The sequence below is a fragment of the Podarcis liolepis genome, assembly GCF_965112155.1.
Source record: "Podarcis liolepis genome assembly, chromosome: 2".
Classification (NCBI taxonomy): Eukaryota; Metazoa; Chordata; class Lepidosauria; order Squamata; family Lacertidae; genus Podarcis; species Podarcis liolepis.
The window spans coordinates 94476827-94494507 of NC_139555.1; the positions used below are offsets into that span (position 1 = coordinate 94476827).

General features: G+C 40.9%; 1 protein-coding gene across 3 annotated transcripts in view; it reads left to right on the forward strand.

Moving 5' to 3' along the window:
* The first annotated feature begins 348 nt into the window (after window positions 1–348).
* LOC310701129 (contactin-3-like) overlaps window positions 349–17681 on the forward strand; it is a 164839-nt gene continuing 147506 nt past the window's right edge. The window contains exon 1 of one of the 3 annotated variants that reach the window (XM_083491446.1): window positions 349–649. The gene's annotated coding sequence lies outside the window, so the exon portion shown is untranslated. Of the gene's footprint in view, window positions 654–17681 lie in introns of all 3 variants that reach the window. The other 2 variants (XM_083491447.1, XM_083491445.1) reach the window with 2 other exon arrangements.

Sequence of the window (17681 nt, forward strand, 5' to 3'; positions counted from 1 at the left end):
TCTTTCGTATGATACACACACACACACTGTACTTAAATATAGTAATACCTAAAAACCCAGCCTCTACAGTTTCTGCCCTTGGGAGAAGAAGGGACACGAGGCACGTTCACCACCAACGCGCCGCCGTCCACACACACACACACACGCCGTTATTTTTAATTTTCGGCAAGGTGACGTCGCCTTGTGCCAGGAGGAAGGCGAGCGGGGCGGGGGGGGGCGCTGCTAAAAAGAAGGGGGGAAAGGTGGCAGAACGTGCGAGAGGCGCGCGCGCCTGTGTGTGCATGAGAGAGATGTGAAGAGGAGCGTCTTGTCTGTGTGCGCGCGCCCTCGCGCGCGCGTGTATGTGGAGGAATCCGGCGCTGCGCAAGAGCCTCCCCTGCTTTTCCCGCGCGCCTCGCTCCGCGCGCCTCCTCCTCCCTTCTTCTCTCCGCCCCTCGCCCTCTCCTCTCTTTCCCTCCTCGAACATCGCGGGGCCGGCGAGCGCGGCGCTGTTGTCGCAGCTCTAGAAGAGGCGGCGGGCGCTGCGGGAGGAGCCGCACAGGATTACTTACCCAAGGCTCGCGGCTGCTTCTTGTGGAAGTGCTGGTGGCGCAGGAGGAGGGGGGGAAAATAAAACCGGAACAGAGCGCGCCGAGGACGACGACGGCAGGTGGGTTGCCGAACTAGGGCACGGAGCGGGGGGGGGGTAGTTTCTGTCAGGGGGTTTAGAACAAAATGGGGGGGGGGGTTACAACGAACTTTTGCAACGAAGCTAGTGGGGGTCTCCGCCCCGCCCAGCCTGCGTTGGTGGTGGGGTTCTTCTTCGGTCCTCGTCTGCCGAGAGAGTTGGGAACGAGGGAGAGGTGTCACGTTTCCTAACCGCCTCAATTTGCTTTCTTTCAACTTTGGGAGCGAAGTTTATTTGGGGGGTGGGGGGTGTCTTATGGTGGTACCGATGCCTGCCGAGGCTGCTTTCAAGCTGGTGGGAAAGCTGCGAGACGTTTCGGCGTTGTCCTTTTATTTCTCGTGCTCTCTGAGCTGCTTCTTCCTGCTTAAGTGTTGAGACAGGGCGCTGCTATGTGATTTGCGAGGCGCCAGGCTCAAGTTTTTGTTTTTATTTCTTCCCCATCTCCTCGCCGCTCTCTGCTTGGTCCCTTTTTTTTATTGCCGGCATCATTTCCGAATGCACATTCGCCTTAAAAGCAAAACAAAAAGCCAGCTGTCACCTTTCCTCTTCTGCTGCCGTTCGCAGCAGCCTCCTTTTTTTTTTTTTTTTTTTTTAGCTCTGCCAAAGAGAGGCGAAGTCGACGAAAACCTTGCATTTTGTGGGGTGGAAAGAAGACTCCAGGGGTTGTTCTCTGAGGCGCTGACTGTCTGAAAGCAGATCCTCTTACCTCTCCCTTTTCCCCTTTGCTGTCACTTCGTTTGTAAGAACAAACTCATTATAAAAACATACACAAAACAACTCCTGCGTTAGGTTGATGGGACGGTAAGCAGAGAACAAACAAATAGGCACCTCTGAGAGTAAAGGACATAAACAAAAGTTCACTGGTTTTGTGTGTGTGTGTGTGGTGGCATCTTAAAGACTAATAGATTTGCAGTGCAAGCCCCTAATCAGAAGGAAGTCTTTATTAGGATTGCAGCCTTATTGTGGTACAAGCTTCCATGGAGTTGGAGCCCACTTCATCGGATGCATAAAATGTTATTTAGTAATAATGATATGCAAGCTTTACAGCTCTGTGCTTTCATTTCACAGAGCACATTCCTTTACTCCTGTGCTCAAAGGAGAAGGGGGGGCGGAGTTTCTAATGTGCCCCCAAACTAAAATGGGGACAGGATATCAGCAAGGCAAAATCTCAAGATCAATTGCAGTAAAATAAATGAAGGCAGATTAATCCACACGAGCCCCACCTGGGTCTATATTGCTCTTGTATATTAAAGTGTGTGTGGGGGGGTCTGTTTTGGAAGTGTAGATATTATCAATGATTATTACAGAGGGCTGTCAATGACTCACACCATCTGCATTACTCATGGGATTTTATTGTTAAATCACCTGTAAAACAATCACATTCCCCGTGTCTTTAATTTGTGTTTAAATGTTATCTTGCAGTACTGAATGCAGAATGCATTCCCTAAAAACAATTTTTTTAAAAGAACAACCCCTGACATTTGGAGCTAGGGAAAAATACTGCTCCATTCTCCTGTGCTTCTCTTTAGCAGCATGAGCAATGGAAGATGCTAATGCTGCTCTGTTCGAACCGATCTATAATGTTAGCTTTACTGACTGAATATCTTTTTTTGCTCTCACTTTTGTGAGCACTAGGGGTCAGATGCTTTCTGCTGATGATTAAAAACGAGCTTTCATTGAGCATTGCTTTATTTGTAAACTGAAGTGTTTGTTTTATATAATCCAATTAGAAGGGTGACAAAACTACAGTCTCCCTCTCTAACAACCCCCAATCAAAAAGATTCCTTGAGAGTAAACTTGCTTTGCTTCATATTTCCAGTTTATAAACAATAAATTAAATCAGGGATCCTCTTGAGACAAAAAAGATAGTTATTTCATGCTTCATAGTTTGCTCTTGGTAAGCGATTGCAGATAAATAGGTGGTCACCATTAAAATATCAATTAATCTTACTGGATCATTTAGATTGGCAGGTCATCCTGCCATTCTAGGGCTGTTCTCTATAACATGTTCCTTAATGCTTGGTACTCTTAATTTTGAATGTATTTGCCAGTCCATTTCTCAGTGTTAGATACTGTGACTTACTGATTTATCACTCTTGGATCTTTCGTGGCTGCATTTGATAGGGTGGTTCTGACCCACTTATGCATTCCAGGATTGAGCAAGAACTGGCTTTTATGTCGTTTAGGTTGCAGTTTGCAGCCTTATACCAATATACCTTGGAGTAAATCCCATTGAACTAAAGAAACATGATTCTAAATAGACTTGTACGGGATTGCACTGTTGTTGTTCTTACCAGTTGACTTGACTGCAGACATATATTACATCTTGCTTTTTTCCAAAATCACAGAGTGCATACTTCTCAAGAAGAAAGTCCCAAGTTCAGTCCCTGGGGATTGCATTGAAAATTATATTGTATAATATGGCTTAGGAAATCCCCAGTCTTGGAGAGCCACTGCCAGTTGAGAGTAGACAGTACTGTGCTGTATGAACCAATGATCTGATTTTGTAGGTGGCAGCTTCTTGTATACACAGATGGTCAGAAAGACCATTGGATACCTCTCTCCCCCCCCCCATTCAACTAGGCTTGTAGTTTAATCCCTTTCAACAGCATGTGATAATGCTGCCAAATGCAGCGCAAGCTGCGTTACCCAATTTTGACGGTTGTGGCTGAAGTTTTATGGGCACTTTGGAAACTTGTTATAAAAGGAATTTGATTTCTGACTGAGATGCTTGCATGCAGAGTTTCAGATGAGAGTGACTTTTTTAACGGACAAAGCCATAAACAAGAAATAAGGATTTATAACAGAGGTTCTCTCTGACGTTTATGGCACTGCAAATAACATTTCTGAGATGCATGCAGACAGGTGTGGAAATGTATTCATTATAAACGCATCTTGGTTTCAGAGGCACATGAAACATGATTTAAAAAGAGTGTTTGACAGAATTATTTAATAGAAGCTTGTAACATTAGCTGCAGAAATCCTGATCAGTTCTGGATCTTTAAAAAGTTTGACTTCCTGATAGTCTTGGTCATTTTTGTCTTGAGGGCAACTGATGTGCATACTTTGACATTTCAGAATTTTGAGATTCCAGATAAGCTGGAATGTAGGCATTATATCTTCATTATATTTTCATTATATGTATCCTATGGTCATACAGAACTAGGGAAAGAAAGCCCTATGGAATATAAATACAATAACTTTACAGCCCCCCACCAAGCATTCTTAGAAATTTAGGTATGATTGTTTCTCTAATGTAGGGTTCTGAACAGAATACCCAATAGTCATGGGCATAACTTCAATGTTGGGCAATGTTGGACCTGTGTGGAAAAGTTCCAGTGGGATTGTACTGTGTGTCAGATCTGAAGCTAAGAGTAACTTATTTAAAGATTGATATCTGACTTTCGGTTTAATTTTTGAAAGGTTACTAACAAAGAAACACCTATCATTCTCTTGTCAGGACAAGGTCTAAGTGTAATAAAATTTTGTTTGGGAAAGACAGTAGTGTTAAATTTTGTATTGTCTTAATCAGGCATGTATGAAAAGAAAACTGCACATCATTCAAATACTTGTACATATGTGCTTTCCATGTTCCTATCTTGCCTGGGAAGCTTGTGTGCATATATATGGAAGATTTCACCATCACTTTACATTATTGCTTTAACGTGAAATATATCAGTATTGCATGCGTGGGTGTGTGACTTGTCCTATCTGTGTAGCCCAGGGATAGGCAACATGGTGTCCTCCAGAGATGTTGTTGGACTTCATTTCCCATAATCCTTGACCATTGGCTACACTGTCTGGGGATCATGGGAGTTGTAGTATAACAACATCTGAGGGCATCATGTTGACTACCTATCTCCCCCCCCTTTTTTTCTATTTTGAAGTGAGTTGTTCAAAACCCAGCATGCTTTGAGAGAAAGCATGTAGAGTGTGCTTGGCATGCTTGTTTCGGTTGTGAATGAAGAAGAAGATTTGTAGCGCTGGACCAAAATACCTGATCTACAGGGTCTGTAATTTTCTTGTCTGCTAATCTTTAAAAGAGGCACTGAAAAGCTCTCTATAGTCACCTTTGTATATGTCTGGTTGATTAGATGAAGACCATTTGATGCTGCACACAGTCTATAATTTCTTTTGGATTATGGGGAATTATCAGAAGTTGATAGTAGATTCAGGAGTTGTGGCACTTCCCATGGAATTTGGAGGACAAATTACTACATTTAGTGTTATATCCTTATATTTGTAAAGCCACTGTAGGCCTGCTCAGAAGTTTCCAAAACCTAGGAGAACAGATTAGACAATCCAGAAACCCACTGTGTTTTTAAATTTAATCCAGTGAATCTAGGGTTGCCATATTTCAAAAAGTATAAACCAGGGCACCCTTTTTTTGTAAGATCCCAAAATTGTTGACCTTTTTTTAAAATAAAATTGTTGTACAAAAATGCCCCAAACCCTGCGATTTTTTGATTGATTTGCCTAAGATCCAGGACAAAGTGCCACATTTTGGAAATTCACCCCAGACGTTATTTCTACCTTTGAAATCCCAGTAATCATATTGTATAATATGGCTTGGAAAACCCCCAGTCTTGGAGAGCCACTGCCAGTTGAGAGTAGACAGCGCTGGGCTGTATGAACCAATGATCTGATTCTGTAGGTGGCAGCTCTAGTAAATCAAATTATTCCTGAATCAGAATGAACAGGAGTCCGTGATCTCTAACAGAAGGACTCGGTTTATGACTGAACACCGTATCCAGCTTCTGAAAAAGAAGCCTGACTTGGAGATCCTTGGCTTGATAATGAAATGGCAGTTGTTGATAGCTTTTCAAGTTTGGTAGTTTAGACAACTGGTAAATGGAAATTGGGGCTAATTTTTAAAAAGAGTTAATGCATGTTTCAAAAGCAACATGATTTAGCATCACTATCACCTTGTGGTTAATCGGAGTAAAATGAGACTTGAGTCAACCCTTCCCAATGATAACACTTGATGGCACTCTCAGCAAGAATATCACTTTATCTAACCAATTACACAGGGCAATCATCATGTTTGTCATGGCAGCTTTTGAGCCATACACTGCATACATAGGTAGTTATTGAAAGGATTTCTTGGTAGGAGATACTTGCACGACCACTTCTATCTATTGCCTTTATCAATTCTATTTCTGTCATTTTTGAAATGCCAACAAAATGATAATAATTTTAAAAGAAATACCATGCATGATGCATTACAGCTTTTAATTTTTTTAAAAAAACCCAATATGATTTATATGTCTATTTATTCCTGTATTTTCTTTTATACATTTATATACTACTCTTCAACCAAAAGCTTCACAGAGCAGTTTATAAGGGAATAGAGTAACAATAGCATTGGTGTAAGCTTTCATGAAACACAAAAATCAATAAAACCAGAAATTAATACTGCAGATTACAATACCCAACATTTTAAAAGGCTGAGTGGTAAAAGACTATATTTGCAGATTCTCTGTTAAAACTGGATCTAAAGTTGGTCTGAATTGGATCTAAGTAATGCACCATCTAGAAACTTTTGAAGTTATGTGGCCACCACTCATTCAAGCAGTTTGCCTAAGAAGGGTATACCTACCACTGGTTGATAGTTGTTGAAATTCTCAGGATCCAGGGAAACTTCTTGGGTGCAGACTTACAATAATCTCTTGGAAGATATGATATATCTTCTAATACAATGATAAAAGATTAGGTGGTAGAATCAGAAAATTTGTCCTACGTAATTAAAAACAACATCAAAAAAACTAAATTTATTCCTTGTTTCTTTAGTTCTCTAGTATTTCCAAGCATCCTATTTACTCCTCTGCACTTTCTAGACCTATAGGACATAGCTTGGGGGCAGTATTACATGTTACCTGGTAGTTCTGAAATATGTTCATTAAAAACAAGAAAAACCTTTAAATAGAGATTCCATTTAGAAAAAAATTCTGGTTGCACTGATGTATAAAGCTAGCATATAAGAATCAATAAAGAAAATAACAGAGTAACTGATTTGCATATTTTGAAATGATTCTTTTCTACTGTTTTGTTACTTTTTTGCTACTTTGCATTGTGCCTTGCCTGCAAAGGAAGTCTCATGAGAGACTGTTAGCTCCCCCTTCCATGCCTAGCGCTGTGAAATAATTTGCAAATGGATTTATAGAACAGGAATTTGTAAAACCCTTTTCCCAGCCTTAGGTCAGATTTTCCCATTTGTTTTGTGGTTACAGAATGAATGGAAAAGGGAGGTTTTAATGATAGGAAGAAAGCAAACTGTGCAGAATTCAATTGTTCAATGTTTTCCTATTTCCAAAGAGCATTGTGACTCCTGATTACTACATCGTGGGTTGAAGTTGGTCAGAGCAACAGTCTAATACGGATTCTGTAGGAATAGGGAAATGGCTTCAATTTGCAGGCATTTCATTATCAGTTTTCTTGGTAGAGATGTTTTGGGTGACTAATGTAATCTCCCTCTCATTTTGTATCCAAATAGGAGAGGCCCAGAACTACTCAGTACAGTAGTATGCATTTGCTGGTTGCAGTCACTTTTTGTTGCTGTTCTGCAATTCATGACCTAGAATGGTTCTTTCCATATTACTAGATGTATTTTGCCGTTTAAGAGTGCCTATTCAAAAAGTTGGATTAGGAACAGCAATGGGGCATCTGTTTTACCTTATGAGTTGCCATACATCTGTGATGGCAATTCCCTCAATGTACCAAGGGGAAATTTGTGCGAATGTCACCTGACTAAGCCCTAGCTACACAGTTCACACTATTGTGATTCTTTGAATGAGATACCAGCATCTTTAAATATTCCCTCTGCAATCTTTGGCTGACAATGAAGTTGCTCCAAGAAATGAACAGAATAACAAAATGCTCAAACCATTTTTTTTTTTGTTCTTCATTTAAGTTTTTGAAACTTTGTATGCATGGGTGAATTTGAGGAACACTGAAATTAGGCTTTATCGGTTTGAAAAAGGGATGGCTTATTTCTCCCTCCTTTGCATTAATTTGTTTTTTACTTAGCTATAATTTTGCTACCAAATACAACAAGTTTAGTGATAGTTTTTAAAATTTCTGCAACCAAAGAAGAAGCATTTAGCCATCATATATTTTCTCTACTTTCTTCTGAACATTGTACTCTTGCCAGCGTTGGGGAGGTTTGATACATTGGCTTTTAGCTTGGACCTGCAAACAGATCAGCAGTTAAGTGCATGGTTGTATCCAACTATTTCCTACTCACAGTAGACCCAATAAAATTAATGGATCTTAGTTAGTCATAGTCATTTATTTCAGTGGGCCTTCTCTGAATAGTACTAACATACAGTACAACGTTCCAGTAGTAAATTCCGGTTCTCAGCTCACCTTCCTATTGCAGACTGAGTAAGACAATTTCTTATACCGGTAATTTTTTATATGAAAATTAAAGGGAGAATAACATCTCTCTCACACACACATACACACTGTCCACAAATGTTTTCTGTATATTTTTTACATTCATCTGCCATGCTTTCAGGTTTGTTTTGTACAGATTTGACAGTAGTGTACAAAAAATTCAAAACAACAATATTAAGCAAATATATCACATTAAAATTAAAAGCATCAGTCAAAATGTTAAGAATAGAAACCATCAAGGACAAAATTAGCAGATACACAATGTGATGCTTTTTGAAAAGTAAAAGTTTTAAGTTGCCTTCTTAAAGACAATAAGGAGGAGGATTTATGTCAGTGTTGGGGAACCTGTGGTTTTCCAGATGTTTATTTATTATTAAATTTATATTCTACCCTTCCTCCTAAAAGGAGTCCAGGGTGGCAAACAACAAGTGATAAAATAATAAAAGCACTTTAAATGTTTTCCAATGCTATTTGACTCCAGTTCCCATCAGCCCCAGCCAACATGCTAATTCGTTAGGGATGATGTGTGTTGGAGCTGAGCAACATCTGAAGCACCACAGGTTCCTCATTGTTGTTTTATGTGCTTCTCTTATAAGAAGATTCCAGAGCATGGAGTTGTCACTGGGGAGGCCCTGTATTTTATTGAAGATTATTTCTCCCTTGTTCACACGTGCAGAAGAATGGAAAATTGAAACATACGAAACAGCCTTATATTGAGTCACACCTTTGTCCCATCCAGCTCAGTATTGTTGACACTGGCTGGCGGTGACTCTTCAGGTTTTACCAGCCCTACCGGGAGATGCCAAAGGCTGAACCTGGGACCTTCTGTTTGCAAGAATACCTCCCAGATAAAACACCCACCCATCCCCAAGTGGGAATGAAGTGGAACAGTTTTGATGTCATAGAGTGGACTGTGTCATTTTGGGTGGTGAGTGGGGGGAATTGACACTTTCAAATTATTTCATATGTTAAAAATGCTCCATATATATATATGATAGAGATAGAGAAACACCCTCACAACATGAACAAGCGCGACGACACGTCCCGCCTGCCAGACATCTGGAAATTAGCCCTCCCCACAAAAACCGACACCAGAACCAGAGGCACACAGAACGCCATCACCAATCAACCACACCAGACCCAAACCCAGACCCTCTCCACAGATAAATTACAGACACCATCCAGTAGCCAAACCATAGTGGCACCTCCGGATGCTGCACCCCCCTGCAATCCCTACACAGATCTGGCTGGCACAGGGCACAAAACCACAGCTCGCCCCTATACACGAAGCCAAGCCAGAGCACAACTAAGTGCAGTACAGCCATCTTCTCAGAAAAACTCTTCACAAGCTCAAGAGGTCAAGACACGAAAGCTTTAGCAACTAATCCACACTTAATGACCCACCTAAGTGGTACTCAGAATATCACTCAAGAAATCACTCAAGATATCCCTCAAGTAATTAAGGAACAAAAGAAGAAAAGGCACACTAACCTGGGAACTTCCTCTCTGCCCAGAACGTTGGAGGCTATACACCACACCCCCTCAACAGTATTTATAGGAACTCAAACACTGAGATCCTGCTCTGTTCCAGTAACAAGAAGCCGAAAGCACCAGCCTGAAGATGACGAGTGAGACCTCGTCGAAACGTCGCCTAGACACCCCAACTCTTACACGGGAAGACACCCGAAGACACCAAAACCTGCATATATATATATATATATACACACACAGTGGTACCTCGGGTTACATACGCTTCAGGTTACATACGCTTCAGGTTACAGATTCCGCTAACCCAGAAATAGTACCTCGGGTTAAGAACTTTGCTTCAGGATGAGAACAGAAATCGTTCTCCGGCGGCGCGGCAGCAGCAGGAGGCCCCATTAGCTAAAGTGGTGCTTCTGGTTAAGAACAGTTTCAGGTTAAGAACGGACCTCCGGAACGAATTAAGTACTTAACCTGAGGTACCACTGTATAGATATATATACAGTGGACACTCGGGTTGCGAGCGTGATCCATGCGGGATGCACATTCACATCCCGCAGCATTCACAACCTGCAGTGGCGCATCTGCGCACGCGTGGGTTGCGATTCGGCACTTCTGTGCATGTGCGACCACCAAAACCCGCGACCGTCGAAACCCGTTCTGGTACTTCCGGGTTTCGGCAGGTGCGTAACCCGAAAAAACACTGTAACCTGAGGTATGACTATATATTAAGGTTGGCTTACCTTCCTTAAACAAGGAGATGAGAGTTTTCCTACTTCTGGGGAGAAGAATACCTGTAGTGAGCATGAGGTATGCTTGAACCTTCTGAGCACTCCAGGTTCCCTGGTAGGGGCAGGTGAGGATGTCCATAGACATGCTCTGATTAGATAGCTATTCTGGTCACTACCAGCAGGAGCAGAAGGTTCCAGTGGACCTCAGGCCAACTTCTTTAGATCTCCAGAGGGATTATGAGGCGTACCTAAAGCTTTTGGTCCTGCCAGACTTCCTGCTGGGATAGCGAGAGTACTCATGGGAACAATCCTATGCATTCTGTCCTGCCCCAGGCATGGTTTGTCAGTTTTTGTGTACCTTACATTTATTGTGGGCAGCCGCACAGGGTTTCTGCCTAAGTTAAAAGTGAGGAAACACCCTGCCATGTAATTTAAGTAAAGTAAACCAATCCATTTTCCTTCACCAAAGGCATGCATATTTTTTTCCACATCTTGTTGTTACTTTGTTGTGGAACGTTTATTTCTCCCTTACGCAGATGACACAACAAAACAACTGAGCTATAAGTAACAGACAGGCTCTTTGAAGAACTGAAGCTGTACTGTGGGATGTTTCCAATAATTTTCTTGTCCATCCCCACAAATAATAATTCTACTTTTTTCTATTTATATTCTTTGATTCTTAAAAAACAACCCTGAAATGCAGATTATGACTTTAGATTGCTAGCTGCAAATATTCTGTGCAGACATGTATTACAATGAACTCTTTCTTGGTAATTTAATATGAATTGACTGAATCCATTCTCCCCCGTTTTTACATAATTGTGTTAGCTATTTATGGTTATTGGGTCAGTTTTCCTGAATGTGATTAATATAAAATAAATAAGCAGACAGAGTAACAGAACACTATTAACAATGGTTATACTTTATGCATTCATGAAAGTATAATCTCTATATGACTAAGCTCTTCTGCACTTCAGAATATATTAATTTTAATACATTTTATGTTCTTCAGCTTCTCATCGCAGTGTGCTACACAAGGACATTTTCTTCTTTTGCATTCGTACTTCATAAATTTGTCACCCCTTCTCATGGTATCTAAAATCTTTCTTGCAACCAAGTCCAAAGCCAAGATGGAAGAGTTAGTTTCACCATTTTTGTCAATGTACTTCAAATGCTGATGGAGGTGCAGGAAGATAATCAGAGCACTATGTATATGTAAACTGCCCTTCTGTGGTAGCTAATTTTTAACATTAAGTGGATTTGCATATCTTATGTATTTTGAGGAATATTTAGATACACACCTCAGCTAATATGCAGGCAGGCTAATCTGTGTGACTGCAATCTCGTGCACACTTACTTGCGTATTAAGTCTCATTGAACTCAGTGTCACTCCTGTGCAAATGGGGCTATCAGATTCCTGCAGTACAATCAGATTGGAGAATTGGGTCCAAAACTAACAAAATGAATTTCAGTAGGGTCAAATGTAAAGTTGCACACTTAGGCAAGAAGAACCAGCTGCGCAAATATTAGATGGAGGACACCTGGCATGCCAGTAGTACATGGGGAAACGTTCTAGAGGTCTTAGTAGACCACAAGCTTAACATGAGTCAACAGTGTGATGCAGAAGCAAAAAAAGTTAATGCTTGTATCAACAGAAGCATAGTGTCCAGATCAAGAGAAGCAATAGTACTACTCTATTCAGTTTTAATCAGACCATTTTCTGGAGTACCTATGTCCAGTTCTGGGCACCACAATTGAAGAAGGATATTGACAAGCTGGAACATGTGCAGAGGAGGGCAAGAAAGATGATCAAAGGTCTGGAAACCAAGCCTTATGAGGAACAGTTGAGGGAACTGGGTATGTTTAGCCTGGATAAGAGAAGACTGAGAGGATATAAGATTGCTGTTGTTGTTTAGTCGTGTCCGACTCTTTGTGACCCCATGGACCAGAGCACTCCAGGCACTCCTGTCTTCCATTGCCTCCCGCAGCTTGGTCAAACTCATGCTGGTAGCTTCAAAGACATTATCCAACCATCTCGTCCTCTGTCGTCCCCTTCTCCTTGTACCCTCCATCTTTCCCAACATCAGGGTCTTTTCCAGGGAGTCTTCTCTTCTCATGAGGTGGCCAAAGTATTGGAGCCTCAGCTTCACGATCTGTCTTTCCAGTGAGCACTCAGGGCTGATTTCCTTAAGAATGGATAAGTTTGATCTTCTTGCAGTCCATGGGACTCTCAAGAGTCTCCTCCAGCACCATAATTCAAGGATATAAGATAGTCATTTGGAAAATGGAGCAAATTTGTTTTCTCCTACTGCAGAGGAGAGGACCAAAACCAGTGGTCTTAAGTTACATGAAAGGAAATTCTGACTAAACATCAGGAATAACTTTGCATCAGTGGAACAGAGTCCCTCAGAAGGTGGTGGAATTTCCTTCATTAGAGGTTTTTAAGCAGAGGTTGGATGGCCATCTGTCACAGATGCTTTAGTTGATATTTCTGCATTGCAGGGGTTTGGTCTAGATGACCCTCGGCGTCCCTTCCAACTCTAAAATTCTATGATTCTGTAATCTTAGACCAGTCTATTCAGAAGTACATCCCATTGAGTTCAATGAGGCTTGCTTAATTAAATGACTAAAGGAACGCAGCCTTAGTGTCATATACAGCCTTTAACTACTTTTAAATAAGTTATTAAGCATTAGAGGATTCATGGATTTCAAGTCCCCTTATTTAAGGTCAATGTGTGTCTTTGTAAGAGTAGTTCCTAAAATTTATGTTGATAAGTTCATAACTGTGTTTTTGTTTTTGCTTCTGCAGCTCTTCTGGAATTGCATTGACATGCTAGTAATTTTGAAATCTTGTTTCAGTTCAACAGAGCTTGACATTCAAAAGATGTTTTATGGCTACATATATTTATCTCTTCTATGATATTAAAGTATAATCAATTGCAGGTTTTTATAGTTGTAGATTTCTCCTGCAATAAATCAGTGAAGACAATCAAGAAGCTTTACAGACTTTGATTTAGTACAGTGCTAGCAGTGTAATACTACTTTACGCTGGGGATGAAAGAAATCATTGGTGGCATTACTGGTGTAACCCAGCCTAGAGCAAGCAATTATGATAAACTTTGCTTAGCTTACACGATGGAGGGTTCCATTATCCTTTGGCAGAAAATTCCATGGTGCCCAGTGTTACAGGAATTGAGTTGTACTTCATTCAGTAACGCATGTAAGTCTGAATAGTCGGCATGCAAATACTGTACCAAGTTACTGCATTTTAACCATTTTATTTATTTTATTTAACATTTTGTCTTTTTTAATGGGACTAGAATGGTGGTTTACTCGTTCTTTTTGATCTAATACATTTCTATTGCATTAAGCTCAGTGTGTGGGGGCCCTTTTGGAAGGTTTCTGTATTGAATTCAACATCAAGAGGTTGCATTGCTATGTTTGCACAGGATGGCTTAGTTCACGCTAAACACTAAGCCGAACCATGATGTTGTGTGAATGAGCAAATGCATGAGCTTCAAGAGAAGAGATTCTAGCTTCCTCCTACCCAGTCATTTTGCCTCTGTGCTGAGCCACGGTGGCACAGTGCTGTAGCGGAATGAATGGTGAGGAGCAAAGCAGCTGTGGGTTACTGATTTGTTTTACAACTCAACATTAAGAAAACAAATGCTTTAGTGATGTGGAGTCTGCATAAACCTAGCAGTGCTACCCTGTTCCAGTCAACCTTTCAGTTTAATACAGCTGCAGAAAAGTGCAGTAAGGGCAGATGTTTAAATTCTGCGCTTGTCACTATTCAGAGTTGTAAAGGCATTTAGCATTTTCTTCCTATTTTCATTAAGATTCTTAAAGCACCTTGCATTCTACAGTTCATGAATCATTATCATGCTTAACCTTAGGTTATTGCAGGCATAGGCAAACTCGGCCCTCTAGAAGTTTTGGGACTACAACTCCCATCATCCCTAGCTAACAGGACCAGTGGTCAGGGATGGTGGGAGTTGTAGTCCCAAAACACCTGGCAGGCCGAGTTTGCCTATGCCTGGGTTATTGCATACAACTGACTTCCTAGGGTTGCCACGATAGATAGTTAGATTGTTACTGTTTACACCTGTCGAAACGTGAAACAAATGAACTGTGAGTCCCTGTCCATGACTTTAAATTTGCTCATACAATATAGTGCATGCATGTTTTAATTTATCTGTTTCAGGGTCTGCATGTACAGGATGAGTTCAATTATACTCATAGTGAATATCCCAAAACTAAAAAATAACAGGAGGTCAGAATAACTCATTCCAAAATCTATTCTGGTGAGAGGAATGGTGTACATCCTTTCTTCCAGTTCCAGGTAATCCCATCTGTAGAGCATAGACACTAGTGTAAAGGCTGTCAGCAGAAACAGTGCTGATTTAATGCCCTTCTCTTGAAATTGCTTTTTGCAGAAGTGGAGGTGAAATGACTCATCAGTGGTCTCCTCCTCTTGCTAGTACCTCTGCATGGCTTGTAGTTGAGGCTTGTTTGAGCCCCCAGTCAAGGACCAAGAGGAGTACAGAGATGTGTAAATTACAGAAATGCAATACTTTCATTACCCTCCTCTTCTGTATGCATACAACTTTTCCTGGGCCCCTCCGTAATTGCATTCTTTCTGAAATGCCTGTCCTAACATTCTAGCCTCAGACAGCCTTTTAAAATCTGTTGTATTTGTAAGCAAACCAGTGGAGGCTGTATTGAGTCTGTAAGTTGTTAACCCAGTTTATTGGTAATATACAGTAATACCTCTGTTTGCAAACCATCCTCCTTGTGAACGCTTCAAGTTATGAGCTCTGCTAACCGGGAAGTAGCTGCTCCCAGTAGCGAACATTGCCCCGGGATGCGAGCAGAAAGCACGCGCCAGGGGCCCCATTTGCAAGAGCGCGCCTCAGGATAAGAACAGTTTCCAGTTACGAACGGACCACCGGAACGAATTAAGTTCGTAACCAGAGGTTCCACTGTAAACAGATTCACAGTGACTGAAATCTAACAACTGCTCTGTGGAACAGTGGACGTGAAAGTAGATTGCATCTTACAGAAGTTACAAAACGTGAGATAGGTTGAACTCTTGGGGTCATGACTTTTCTGTAGACCTTAGGGAACTGCAGTTAAAAGATAAAGAATCTTCTCTGGTCCCCCCACCCCCGGCATATAAATTAGTTATGGCATGTGGTCTGTGCTGTCAGAAATGCATACTGAAGCATGTTTAAGAAAGGTTTGGAAGAATGAATGTGATGTTTACACCACCATTAAAAGATAACTGGGTAAGTATCTACTATATATGGTGTTTTTGAAGAATTGGTTCTGCCTTGGGCAATGGGAGGTATATGCCTCTAGCAATGTACTAATGTTTTTGAATATATGACTTCAGAGATTATTACTTTTTTTAAAAAAAATGTATCTGGCTTGAACTTAATTTTCTTCCCATCTGTTCTAATTTTTGCCTCTATTGACTAAATAGGCTAAGAACATAGCATTGTGCAGATACATGAATTTGAGCCAACACATATTTGAGTTGAAGAAGCTGTGTTTTCCAACTATTCTCTGCATTCTGCTGGATAAAATTGGCATGCTATTTAATTCTGCATCAGCCGTTGAAAAAGTTCTTAAATTACAGCCTACATTGTGTTCAGGAAATAAATCTTGTATATATTTATTGTACCGTTTGCCGAGTGCTTTATTCGTAATGCTAAATGACTATGCAGACGTACGTGGGAATAAATCTCATTGGGGCTGATTGGAAAGTATGGGATTGCAGAGTGATATGGAACTTTGAGACAGGTACTCGGTAAATAGGGGCAGTGTCAGTAACTGGCAGCTTGGGGCAGCTACTGGGTCCCAGTACTCTTGTAGGTTTCAAAGCTGATGCCTATCCTGGGTTGTCTTCCGCCTCCCAAGGCAGCAGCCTCACCCTGCAAAAGGGCTGGACCCGTGTCTCTTTCTGTGTGCTATTTTCTTTGGTTGAACAGTTGTGCCTCCCTCCTGTGGAAAGCTCTCCCCTGCGGCATTTGCCTGGTGCCATCGTTAACATCTACCAGTCAATTGACTGGTTTTGATAAATGTTCTGCTGCTGAAATTTTGCTGGGTCATTGTAATTATGATGTTCGTACAGAGTCCCCTGTCGTTTCACGGACTATTAACCTGTACACCACTACTTTATTCTTCCACTGCCACCAATTTTGTGGGGAAAAACCCAGGGTTCCCCGGTGAAGTACTGAGCCTCAGTCAGGTAGAGTTAACAATGAAGATTAAAGTTTATTTCAAACACAAGCAAGTTTTAAAATATATTCGAAATGCTGTCACTCTATTCCCTCTCAGTCTTGTCCCTGCCTCTTAATTCACTCTGACTCCTCTATCTCCCCCCCCCACCCCGCCAAAAGAACCAACCAAATTAACTGTCAAAACCTCTGGGCTGAGCCTCAAAATCAGGTAGGCTCCGCCTCCGGGCTTTCTTATTGGTCAACCTATTAATCCTTTCTCTCCCCCGATACAAACGTATTCCCAAAGAATGGGCAAACGCCACAGTAATGACATTATTATAAGACATACTTTTTGGTTTTGTGCTCTTCATATCCTTAGACTTTTTTTGTAGTGAACAAGCAATAAGTCAAATGAATGATAGCTTATCATGCTAATTATTTATAAAATGAGAAAAGGACTAAAACTAACAAGTAATACTTTTACATTTTGGTGAATATGTTTGTTTTTCCACCCTTTAATTGTTTAAAAACTGCCTGTTAGGAAAAGATACTTACATACAGTACTAAGGAATAAAATGTCAATTTTTAGGCTTTGGCAAATTATTAATATTGAGTTACCAAGTTATTATAAATGTGTTCTGGAATCTGAGCATTTCTCCCTATTTTATATTAACATCTCATTAAGTGGGCGTGACTGGGCAAAAGGTTACTATGGACAAATTGTACTGCATGAATGAATGATTGAATGGGAAATGTTGAAATGGTATAAATAATTGATACCAACTCTTAAAGAGATTCTGAGTGTTACTGTAAAATGAAATATGCAAGAAGTCAGCAGATGTTTGAATATAATGAGGTTAGGCATGAGTTAATACGTTTTTTTTTTCATCTGCAGACCATACATTTTAGATAAGAGGATAGAGTGCTGGACTTAGCTAAAAATCACGCTCTACAATGAATCATGCTAGATGACCTTGTGTTAGTTATAGTCTTTGAGACATAGCTACTTCACTAGGATTTCTGTGAGAACTGGAATACAATGGATTAAAGCCCTTGTATGCCACCCCGAGTTTCCTGGGAGGAAGATAGAGGGTGCAAATGAAACATTTAGCCTCAAAGTCTGACTATACCAGGCATCCCCACTCAGTCCTCCAGATGTTTTGGGACTACAACTCCCACCAT